This window comes from Triticum aestivum, chromosome 7A (assembly GCF_018294505.1).
Source record: "Triticum aestivum cultivar Chinese Spring chromosome 7A, IWGSC CS RefSeq v2.1, whole genome shotgun sequence".
NCBI lineage: Eukaryota > Viridiplantae > Streptophyta > Magnoliopsida > Poales > Poaceae > Triticum > Triticum aestivum.
The window spans coordinates 496832419-496842803 of record NC_057812.1 but is presented as its reverse complement, the minus strand read 5'-3'; positions in this window follow the sequence as shown (position 1 = coordinate 496842803).

Below are 10385 nucleotides of genomic sequence, written 5' to 3'. Positions count from 1 at the left end.
TGGATTGGTGTCACCGAGTTGAGTCAAAAGACTTGTAATGGTTGGATTTTTGGGTCAAGGCTATTTATACCCCTCCACCCCACCTACCCTCTAAGAGAGCCATTACAACGAAACTACACTTTCACCATTCATTTTCTGGGAGAGAACCACCTGCTAATGTGTTGAGATCAAGGCATTCCAACCCATCCATTTGAACCTTGATTTCTAGCCTCCTCAAGTTACTTTCCACTCCAAGCCTTCTCCTACCAAAGCCAAATCTGTGAGAGAGTGATTGAGTGTTGAGGAGACTATCATTTGAAGCACAAGAGTAAGGAGTTCATCATCAACTACACCATCTATTACCTTTTGGAGAGTGTTGTCTCCTAGATTGGTTAGGTGCCACTTGGGAGCTGTAACACCCCGGATGTAACTTGCCATATTTGTAACTCCGACTCTTGCCATTTTCAGCTTTATGTTATGAGATTCTCTTCGTGGTTGGGTTTTTGTCTTTCGTTTTGCATTTTGTTCTTGTCATGCATTTCATATCATGTCATCATGTGCATCGCATTTGCATTCGTGTTCGTCTCATGCATCCGAGCATTTTCCCCATTGTCCGTTTTGCAATCCGACACTCCCACATGCACCCGGCGCACCCCTTTTGTCTCTTTTCATGAGCGGGAGAAAAATGTTCTCGGAATAGGCCGAGATTTGTCAAGTGGCCTTGGTACATCACCGGTAGACCGCCTGTCAAATTTCGTTCCATTTGGAGGTCGTTTGATGCCCCAACGGTTAACCGGGTAATCGCAAAAGCCTCTTTTGTGTTCCAGCCCAACACCCCTACAAAACAACCCAATAACCCATCTAAACCACCTCCATGTTCTCCGTCGTTGGATCACGATCGTGTGGGCGAAAACCGCACCTCATTTGGTGTTGGGGAACGCAGTAATTTCAAAAAAATTCCTACGCACACGCAAGATCATGGTGATGCATAGCAACGAGAGGGAAGAGTGCCGTCCATGTACCCTCATAGACCGTAAGCGGAAGCGTTATGACAATGCGGTTGATGCAGTCGTACGTCTTCATGATCGACCGATCCCTAGTACCGAACATACGACACCTCCGCGATCTGCACACGTTCAGCTTGGTGACGTCCTGCGAACTCACGATCCAGTAGAGCTTCGAGGGAGAGTTTCGTCAGCACGACGGCGTGATGATGGTGACAATGATGCTACCGGAACAGGGCTTCGCCTAAGCACCGCTACAATATAACTGAGGTGGATTATGGTGGAGGGGGGCACCGCACATGGCTAAAAGATCAATGATCAACTTGTGTGTCCATGGGGTGCCCCCCTCCCTCGTATATAAAGGAGTGGAGGAGGGGGAGGGCCGGTCCTCTCTATGGCACGCCTTGGGGGAGTCCTACTCCCTCTGGGAGTAGGATTCCCCCCTTTCCTAGTAGAATTAGGAACCCTTCCAACTAGGAGTAGGAGAGGAAGGAAGGAAGAGAGAGGGAGGAAGGAAAGGGGGGTCGTCCCCCCTCCCAATTCGGATTGGGCTTGGGGGGCGTGCCTCCCTCCTTTCCCTTCCCTCTCCTCTATTCCACCAAGGCCCAATAAGGCCCATATACTCCCCGAGGGGCTCCGGTAACCTCCCGGTACTCCGGAAAAATGCCCGAACCACTCGGAACCATTCCGATGTCCAAATATAGGCTTCCAATATATCGATCTTTACATCTCGACCATTTCGAGACTCCTCGTCATGTCCGTGATCAAATCTGGGACTCCGAACTACCTTCGGTACATCAAAACACATAAACTCGTAATATCGATCGTCACCGAACGTTAAGCGTGCGGACCCTACGGGTTCGAGAACTATGTAGACATGACTGAGACTCATCTCTGATCAATAACCAATAGCGGAACCTGGATGCTCATATTGGTTCCTACATATTTTACGAATATCTTTATCGGTCAAACCGCATAACGGTATACGTTGTTCCCTTTGTCATCGGTATGTTTCGATCGTTGGTATCTCAATACCTAGTTCAATCTCGTTACCGACAAGTCTCTTCACTCGTTCCGTAATGCTACATCTTGTAACTAACTCATTAGCTACATTGCTTGCAAGGCTTATAGTGATGTGCATTACCGAGAGGGCCTAGAGATACCTCTCCGATAATCGGAGTGACAAATCCTAATCTTGATCCATGCCAACTCAACAAACACCATCGGAGACACCTGTAGAGCACCTTTATAATCACCCAGTTACGTTGTGACGTTTGGTAGCACACAAAGTGTTCCTCAGGTATTCGGGAGTTGCATGATCTCATAGTCATAGGAACATGTATAGTTATGGAAAAAGCAATAGCAACAAAACAAAAATGATCATCGTGCTAAGCTAACGGATGGGTCAATTCAATGATGTGATCCCGTTAATCAAATGACAACTCATGTCTATGGTTAGGAAACATAACCATCATTGATTCAACGAGCTAGTCAAGTAGAGGCAAACTAGTGACACCCTGTTTGTCTATGTATTCACACATGTACTAAGTTTCCGGTTAATACAATTCTAGCATGAATAATAAACATTTATCATGATATAAGGAAATATAAATAACAACTTATTAGTGCCTCTAGGGCATATTTCCTTCAGTCTCCCACTTGCACTAGAGTCAATAATCTAGATTACATTGTAATGATTCTAACACCCGTGGAGTCTTGGTGCTGATCATGTTTTGCTCGTGAGAGAGGCTTAGTCAACGGGTCTGCAACATTCAGATCCGTATGTATCTTGCAAATCTCTATGTCTCCCTACTTGACTTGATCGCGGATGGAATTGAAGCGTCTCTTGATGTGTTTGGTTCTCTTGTGAAATCTGGATTCCTTTGCCAAGGCAATTGCACCAGCATTGTCACAAAAGATTTTCATTGGACCTGATGCACTAGGTATGACACCTAGATCGGATATGAACTCCTTCATCTGCTGCTTGTGAAGCAGCTATGTATTCCGCTTCACACATAGATCCCGCCACGACGCTCTGCTTGGAACCGCACCAACTAACAGCTCCACCATTTAATAAAAATACGTATCCGGTTTGTGACTTAGAGTCATCCAGATCAGTGTCAAAGCTTGCATCGATGTAACCATTTATGACGAGCTCTTTGTCACCTCCATATACGAGAAACATATCCTTAGTCCTTTTCAGGTATTTCAGGATGTTCTTGACCGTTGTCCAGTGATCCACTCCTGTATTACTTTGGTACCTCCCTGCTAAACTTATAACAAGGCACACATCAGGTCTGGTACACACAATTGCATACATGATAGAGCCTATGGCTGAAGCATAGGGAACACCTTTTATTTTCTCTCTATCTTCTACAGTGGTCGGGCATTAAGTCTGACTCAACTTCACACCTTGTAATACAGGCAAGAACCCTTTCTTTGCCTGATCCATTTTGAACTTCTTCAAAACTTTATCAAGGTATGAGCTTTGTGAAAGTCCAATTAAGCGTCTTGATCTATCTCTATAGATCTTGATGCCCAATATATAAGCAGCTTCACCGAGGTCTTTCATTGAAAAAAATTCTTATTCAAGTATCCTTTTATGCTATTTAGAAATTCAGTATCATTTCCGATTAACAATATGTCATCTACATATAATATCAGAAATGCTATGAAGTTCCCACTCACTTTCTTGTAAATACAGGCTTCTCCAAAAGTCTGTATAAAACCATATGCTTTGATGACACTATCAAAGCGTATATTCCAACTCCGAGAGGCTTGCACCAGTCCATATATGGATCGCTGGAGCTTGCACACTTTGTTAGCACCTTTTGGATCGACAAAACCTTCTGGTTGCATCATATACAACTCTTCTTTAAGATATCCATTAAGGAATGCAGTTTTGACATCCATTTGCCAAATTTCATAATCATAAAATGCGGCAATTGCTAACATGATTCAGACAGACTTAAGCATCGCTACGGGTGAGAAGGTCTCATCGTAGTCAACTCCTTGAACTTGTCGAAAACCTTTCGCAACAAGTCGAGCTTTGTAGATAGTGAAATTACCGTCAGCGTCAGTCTTCTTCTTGAAGATCCATTTATTCTCTATGGCCTGCCGATCATCAGGCAAGTCAACCAAAGTCCACACTTTGTTCTCATACATGGATCCCATCTCAAATTTCATGGCTTCAAGCCATTTCGCGGAATCTAGGCTCATCATCGCTTCCTCATAGTTCGTAGGTTCTTCATGGTCAAGTAACATGACTTCCAGAACAGGATTACCATACCACTCTGGTGCGAATCTTACTCTGGTTGACCTACGAGGTTTGGTAGTAACTTGATCAGAAGTTTCATGATCATCATCATTAGCTTCCTCACTTACTAGTGTAGGAATCACTGGAACTGATTTCAGTGATGAACTACTTTCCAATAAGGGAGAAGGTACAATTACCTCATCAAGTTCTACTTTCCTCCCACTCACTTCTTTCGAGAGAAACTCCTTCTCTAGAAAGGATCCATTCTTAGCAACGAATATCTTGCCTTCGGATCTGTGATAGAAGGTGTACCCAACAGTTTCCTTTGGGTATCCTATGAAGACACATTTCTCTGATTTGGGTTTGAGCTTATCAGGTTGAAGCTTTTTCACATAGGCATCGCAGCCCCAAACTTTAAGAAATGACAATTTGGGTTTCTTGCCAAACCACAGTTCATAAGGTGTCGTCTCGACGGATTTAGATGGTGCCCTATTTAACGTGAATGCAGCTGTCTCTAAAGCGTAACCCCAAAACGATAGCGGTAAATCTGTGAGAGACATCATAGATCGTACCATATCTAGTAAAGTACGATTACGATGTTCGGACACACCATTACGCTATGTTGTTCTAGGTGGCGTGAGTTGTGAAACTATTCCGCATTGTTTCAAATGAAGTCCAAACTCATAACTCAAATATTCGCCTCCACGATCAGATCGTAGAAACTTGATTGTCTTGTTACGATGATTTTCCACTTCACTCTGAAATTCTTTGAGCTTTTCAAATGTTTCAGACTTATGTTTAATTAAGTAGATATACCCATATCTGCTCAAATCATTTGTGAAGGTGAGAAAATAACGATACCCGCCGCGAGCCTCAATATTCATCGGACCACATACATCAGTATGTATGATTTCCAACAAATCTGTTGCTCGCTCCATTGTTCCGGAGAACGACGTTTTAGTCATCTTGCCCATGAGTCATGGTTCGCAAGTACCAAGTGATTCATAATCAAGTGATTCCAGAAGTCCATCAGAATGGAGTTTCTTCATGCGCTTTACACCAATATGACCTAAATGACAGTGCCACAAATAAGTTGCACTATCATTATCAACTCTGCATCTTTTGGCTTCAATACTATGAACATGTGTATCACTACTATCAAGATTTAGTAAAAATAGACCACTCATCAGGGGTGCATGACCATAAAAGATATTACTCATATAAATAGAACAACCATTATTCTCCGATTTAAATGAATAACCGTCTCGCATCAAACAAGATCCAGATATAATGTTCATGCTCAACGCTGGCACCAAATAACAATTATTCAGGTCTAATACTAATCCTGAAGGTGGATGTAGAGGTAGCGTGCCAACGGTGATCACATCGACTTTGGAACCATTTTCCACGCGCATCGTCACCTCGTCCTTAGCCAATCTTCGCTTAATCCGTAGCCCCTGTTTCGAATTGCAAATGTTAGCAACTGAACCAGTATCAAATACCCAGGCACTACTGTACACATCAATAACATGCATATCAAATATACCTTTCACTTTGCCATCCTTCTTCTCCGCCAAATACTTGGGGCAGTTCCGCTTCCAGTGACCAGTTCCTTTGCGGTAGAAGCACTCAGTCTCAGGCTTAGGTCCAGACTTGGGTTTCTTCACTTGAGCAGCAATTGACTTGTTGTTGTTCTTGGAGTTCCCCTTCTTTCCTTTACCCTTTTTCTTGAAACTGGTGGTCTTGTTGACCATCAACACTTGATGCTCCTTCTTGATTTCTACCTCCGCAGCCTTTAGCATTGCGAAGAGCTCGGGAATTGTCTTATCCATCCCTTGCATATTATAGTTCATCACGAAGCTCTTGTAGCTTGATGGTAGCGATTGAAGAACTCTGTCAATGACACTATCATAGGGAAGATTAACTCCCAGTTGAGTCAAGTGGTTGTGGTACCCAGACATTCTGAGTATATGTTCACTGGCAGAACTATTCTCCTCCATCTTGCAACTGTAGAACTTATTGGAGACTTCATATCTCTCAATCCGGGCATTTGCTTGAAATATTAACTTCAACTCCTGGAACATCTCATATGCTCCATGACGTTCAAAACATCATTGAAGTCCCAGTTCTAAGCCGTAAAGCATGGCACACTGAACTATGGAGTAGTCATCAGCTCTGCTAGGTGTTCATAACATCTGGCGTTGCTCCTGCAGCGAGTTTGTCACCTAGCGGTGCTTCCAGAATGTAATTCTTCTGTGCAGCAATGAGGATAATCCTCAAGTTACAGACCTAGTCCATGTAGTTGCTACCATCATATTTCAACTTAGCTTTCTCTAGGAACGCATTAAAATTCAATGGAACAACAGCACGGGCCATCTATCTACAACAACACAGACATGCAAAATACCATTAGGTACTAAGTTCATGATAAATTAAAGTTCAATTAATCAAATTACTTAAGAACTCCCACTTAGATAGACATCTCTCTAATCATCTAAGTGATCACGTGATTCATATCATCTAAACCATGTCCGGTCATCACGTGAGATGGAGTAGTTTTCAATGGTGAACATCACTATGTTGATCATATCTACTATATGTTTCACGCTCGACCTTTCGGTCTCAGTGTTCCGAGGCCATATCTGCATATGCTAGGCTCGTCAAGTTTAATCCGAGTATTCTGCATGTGCAAAACTGGCTTGCACCCGTTGTATGTGAACGTAGAGCTTATCACACCCGATCATCACGTGGTGTCTCGGCTCAACGAACTGTAGGAACGGTGCATACTCAGGGAGAACACTTATACCTTGAAATTAGTGAGAGATCATCTTATAATGCTACCGTTGAACTAAGCAAAATAAGACGCATAAAGGATAAACATCACATGCAATCAATATAAGTGATATGATATGGCCATCATCATCTTGTGCCTTTTATCTCCATCTCCAAAGCACCGTCATGATCACCATTGTCACCGGCTTGACACCTTGATCTCCATCGAAGCATCGTTGTCGTCTCACCAACTATTGCCTCTACGACTATCGCTACCGCTTAGTGATAAAGTAAAGCAATTACATGGCGATTGCATTTCATACAATAAATCGACAACCATATGGCTCCTGCCAGTTGCCGATAACTGTGTTACAAAACATGATCATCTCATACAATAAAATTTAGCATCATGTCTTGACCATATCACATCACAACATGCCCTGCAAAAACAAGTTAGACGTCCTCTACTTTGTTGTTGCAAGTTTTATGTGGCTGCTACGGGCTGAGCAAGAACTGTTCTTACCTACGCATCAAAAACCACAACGCGTTATAGTGATTGCTTTTTGATCTTCAGAAAGAACCATGTTCATTGAATCCGATTCAACTAAAGCTGGAGAAATAGACACCCACTAGCCACCTGTGTGCGAAGCACGTCTGTAGAACCAGTCTCGCGTAAGCGTGCGCATAATGTCGGTCTGGGCCGCTTCATCCAACAATGCCGCTGAACCAAGAATCAACTAGTAACGGCAAGCAATATGTATATACCCACGCCCATAATTCCTTTGTGTTCTACTCATGCATATAACATCTACGCATAAACCTGGCTCGGATGCCACTGTTGGGGAACACAGTAATTTCAAAAAAATTCCTACGCACATGCAAGATCATGGTGATGCATAGCAACGAGAGGGAGGAGTGTCTTCCACGTACCCTCGTAGACCATAAGCGGAAGCGTTATGAAAATGCGGTTGATGTAGTCGTACGTATTCACGATCGACCGATCCCTAGTACCGAACATACGGCACCTCCGCGATCTGCACACATTCAGCTCGGTGACGTCCCGCGAACTCACGATCCAGTAGAGCTTCGAGGGAGAGTTTCATCAGCACGACGACGTGATGACGGTGATGATGATGCTACCGGAACAGGGCTTTGCCTAAGCACCACTACGATATAACTGAGGTGGATTATGGTGGAGGGGGGCACCGCACACAGCTAAAAGATCAATGATCAACTTGTGTGTCCATGGGGTGCCCCCTCCCCCGTATATAAAGGAGTGGAGGAGGGGGGAGGGCCGGCCCTCTCTATGGCGCGCCCTGGGTGAGTCCTACTCCCTCCAAGAGTAGGATTCCCCCCTTTCCTATTAGAATTAGGAACCCTTCCAAGTAGGAGTAGGAGAGGAAGGAAGGAGGAGAAAGGGAGGAAGGAAAGGGCCCCCCCTCCCAATTCGGATTGGGCTTGGGGGGGGGGGCGCCACCCTCTTTTCCCTTCCCTCTCCTCTATTCCACTAAGGCCCAATAAGGCCCATATACTCCCCGGGGGGTTCCGGTAACCTCCCGGTACTCCGAAAAAATGCCCGAACCACTGGGAACCATTCCGATGTCCAAATATAGGCTTCCAATATATCAATCTATATGTCTCGACCATTTCGAGACTCCTCGTCATGTCCGTGATCAAATCTGGGACTCCGAACTACCTTCGGTACATCAAAACACATAAACTCGTAATACCGATCGTCACCGAACGTTAAGCGTGCGGACCCTACGGGTTTGAGAACTATGTAGACATGACTGATACTCATCTCCGGTCAATAACCAATAGCGGAACCTGGATGCTCATATTGGTTCCTACATATTTTACGAAGATCTTTATCGGTCAAACCGCATAACGGTATACGTTGTTCCCTTTGTCATCGGTATGTTACTTGCCCGAGATTCGATCGTCGGTATCTCAATACCTAGTTCAATCTCGTTACCGGCAAGTCTCTTTACTCATTCCATAATGCTACATCCTGTAACTTCATTAGCTACATTGCTTGCAAGGCTTATAGTGATGTGCATTACCGAGAGGGCCTAGAGATACCTCTGCGACAATCAGAGTGACAAATCCTAATCTTGATCCATGCCAACTCAACAAACACCATCGGAGACACCTGTAGAGCACCTTTATAATCACCCAGTTATGTTGTGACGTTTGGTAGCACACAAAGTGTTCCTCCGGTATTCGGGAGTTGCATGATCTCATAGTCATAGGAACATGTATAGTTATGGAAAAAGCAATAGCAACAAAACAAAACCGATCATCGTGCTAAGCTAACGGATGGGTCAAGTCAATCACATCATTCTCTAATGATATGATCCCGTTAATCAAATGACAACTCATGTCTATGGTTAGGAAACATAACCATCATTGATTCAACGAGCTAGTCAAGTAGAGGCAAACTAGTGACACTCTGTTTGTCTATGTATTCACACATGTACTAAGTTTCCGGTCAATACAATTCTAGCATGAATAATAAACATTTATCATGATATAAGGAAATATAAATAACAACTTATTATTGCCTCTAGGGCATATTTCCTTCATTTAGACACTCCTACCTCCCTCTACCTATATAAAGGCCCCTTCCCCTCCAAATTCGGGTCCCGAAACCCTAAAAATCCTCCCTCTCGCCCGACAGACATGTTCGCACACCGCCGGACAGATCCGCGCCGCCGCCCGCGCCAGTGAGCACGCGCCACGTGGCACGCCGCCACCCACCGCCGCCGCGGCCCGCGCAGCCCGCGGCCGGCCCGCTCCCCGCCGCTCCGGGCCCGGCCTCCCCGCGCCCTAGCGCTGCCCGACCCCGCCGCCTGCGCAACCGCACCGCCTTCTCGCCGGCGCCGCGCCCCGAGCCACTCCGGCTGCCGACGGGAGCCGCCTCCGCTGCGGGACTGCGCCGCCCCGCGCCATCGTCTCCGACCTCGCCGAGCTCTAGATCCGGCTCCCACTCCTCTACGGCCATCTCCTCCCTCGACGCCGGCCGTCTCCTTCCACTCCGGCCAGTACTCCGGCAAAGCTCCGACGAACCTCGATCTGCGTGCCCTGAAACCCTAGATCTGTTTTCGGGAGGTGAAATTTCTTCTAAGTCCTTTCCTCTATTATTTTGATGCCTCCTTCATCATGCTATATCTCGGTGACTGTGGCTCCAAATCGTGCATATGATATGTCAAAATGTTTGCCTCGTTGAGCTCTTCATGTTAGTAGCATTTGTATGTGTGTTACTGTCCATTATGATGCCATTTTCATTGTTGCAAGAGTGCTATAAAATGTTAACTGCTGGTGCTTAACAGAACATGGTGATTTGTCATTTTTGTTGCATTTGATGTGTGCAT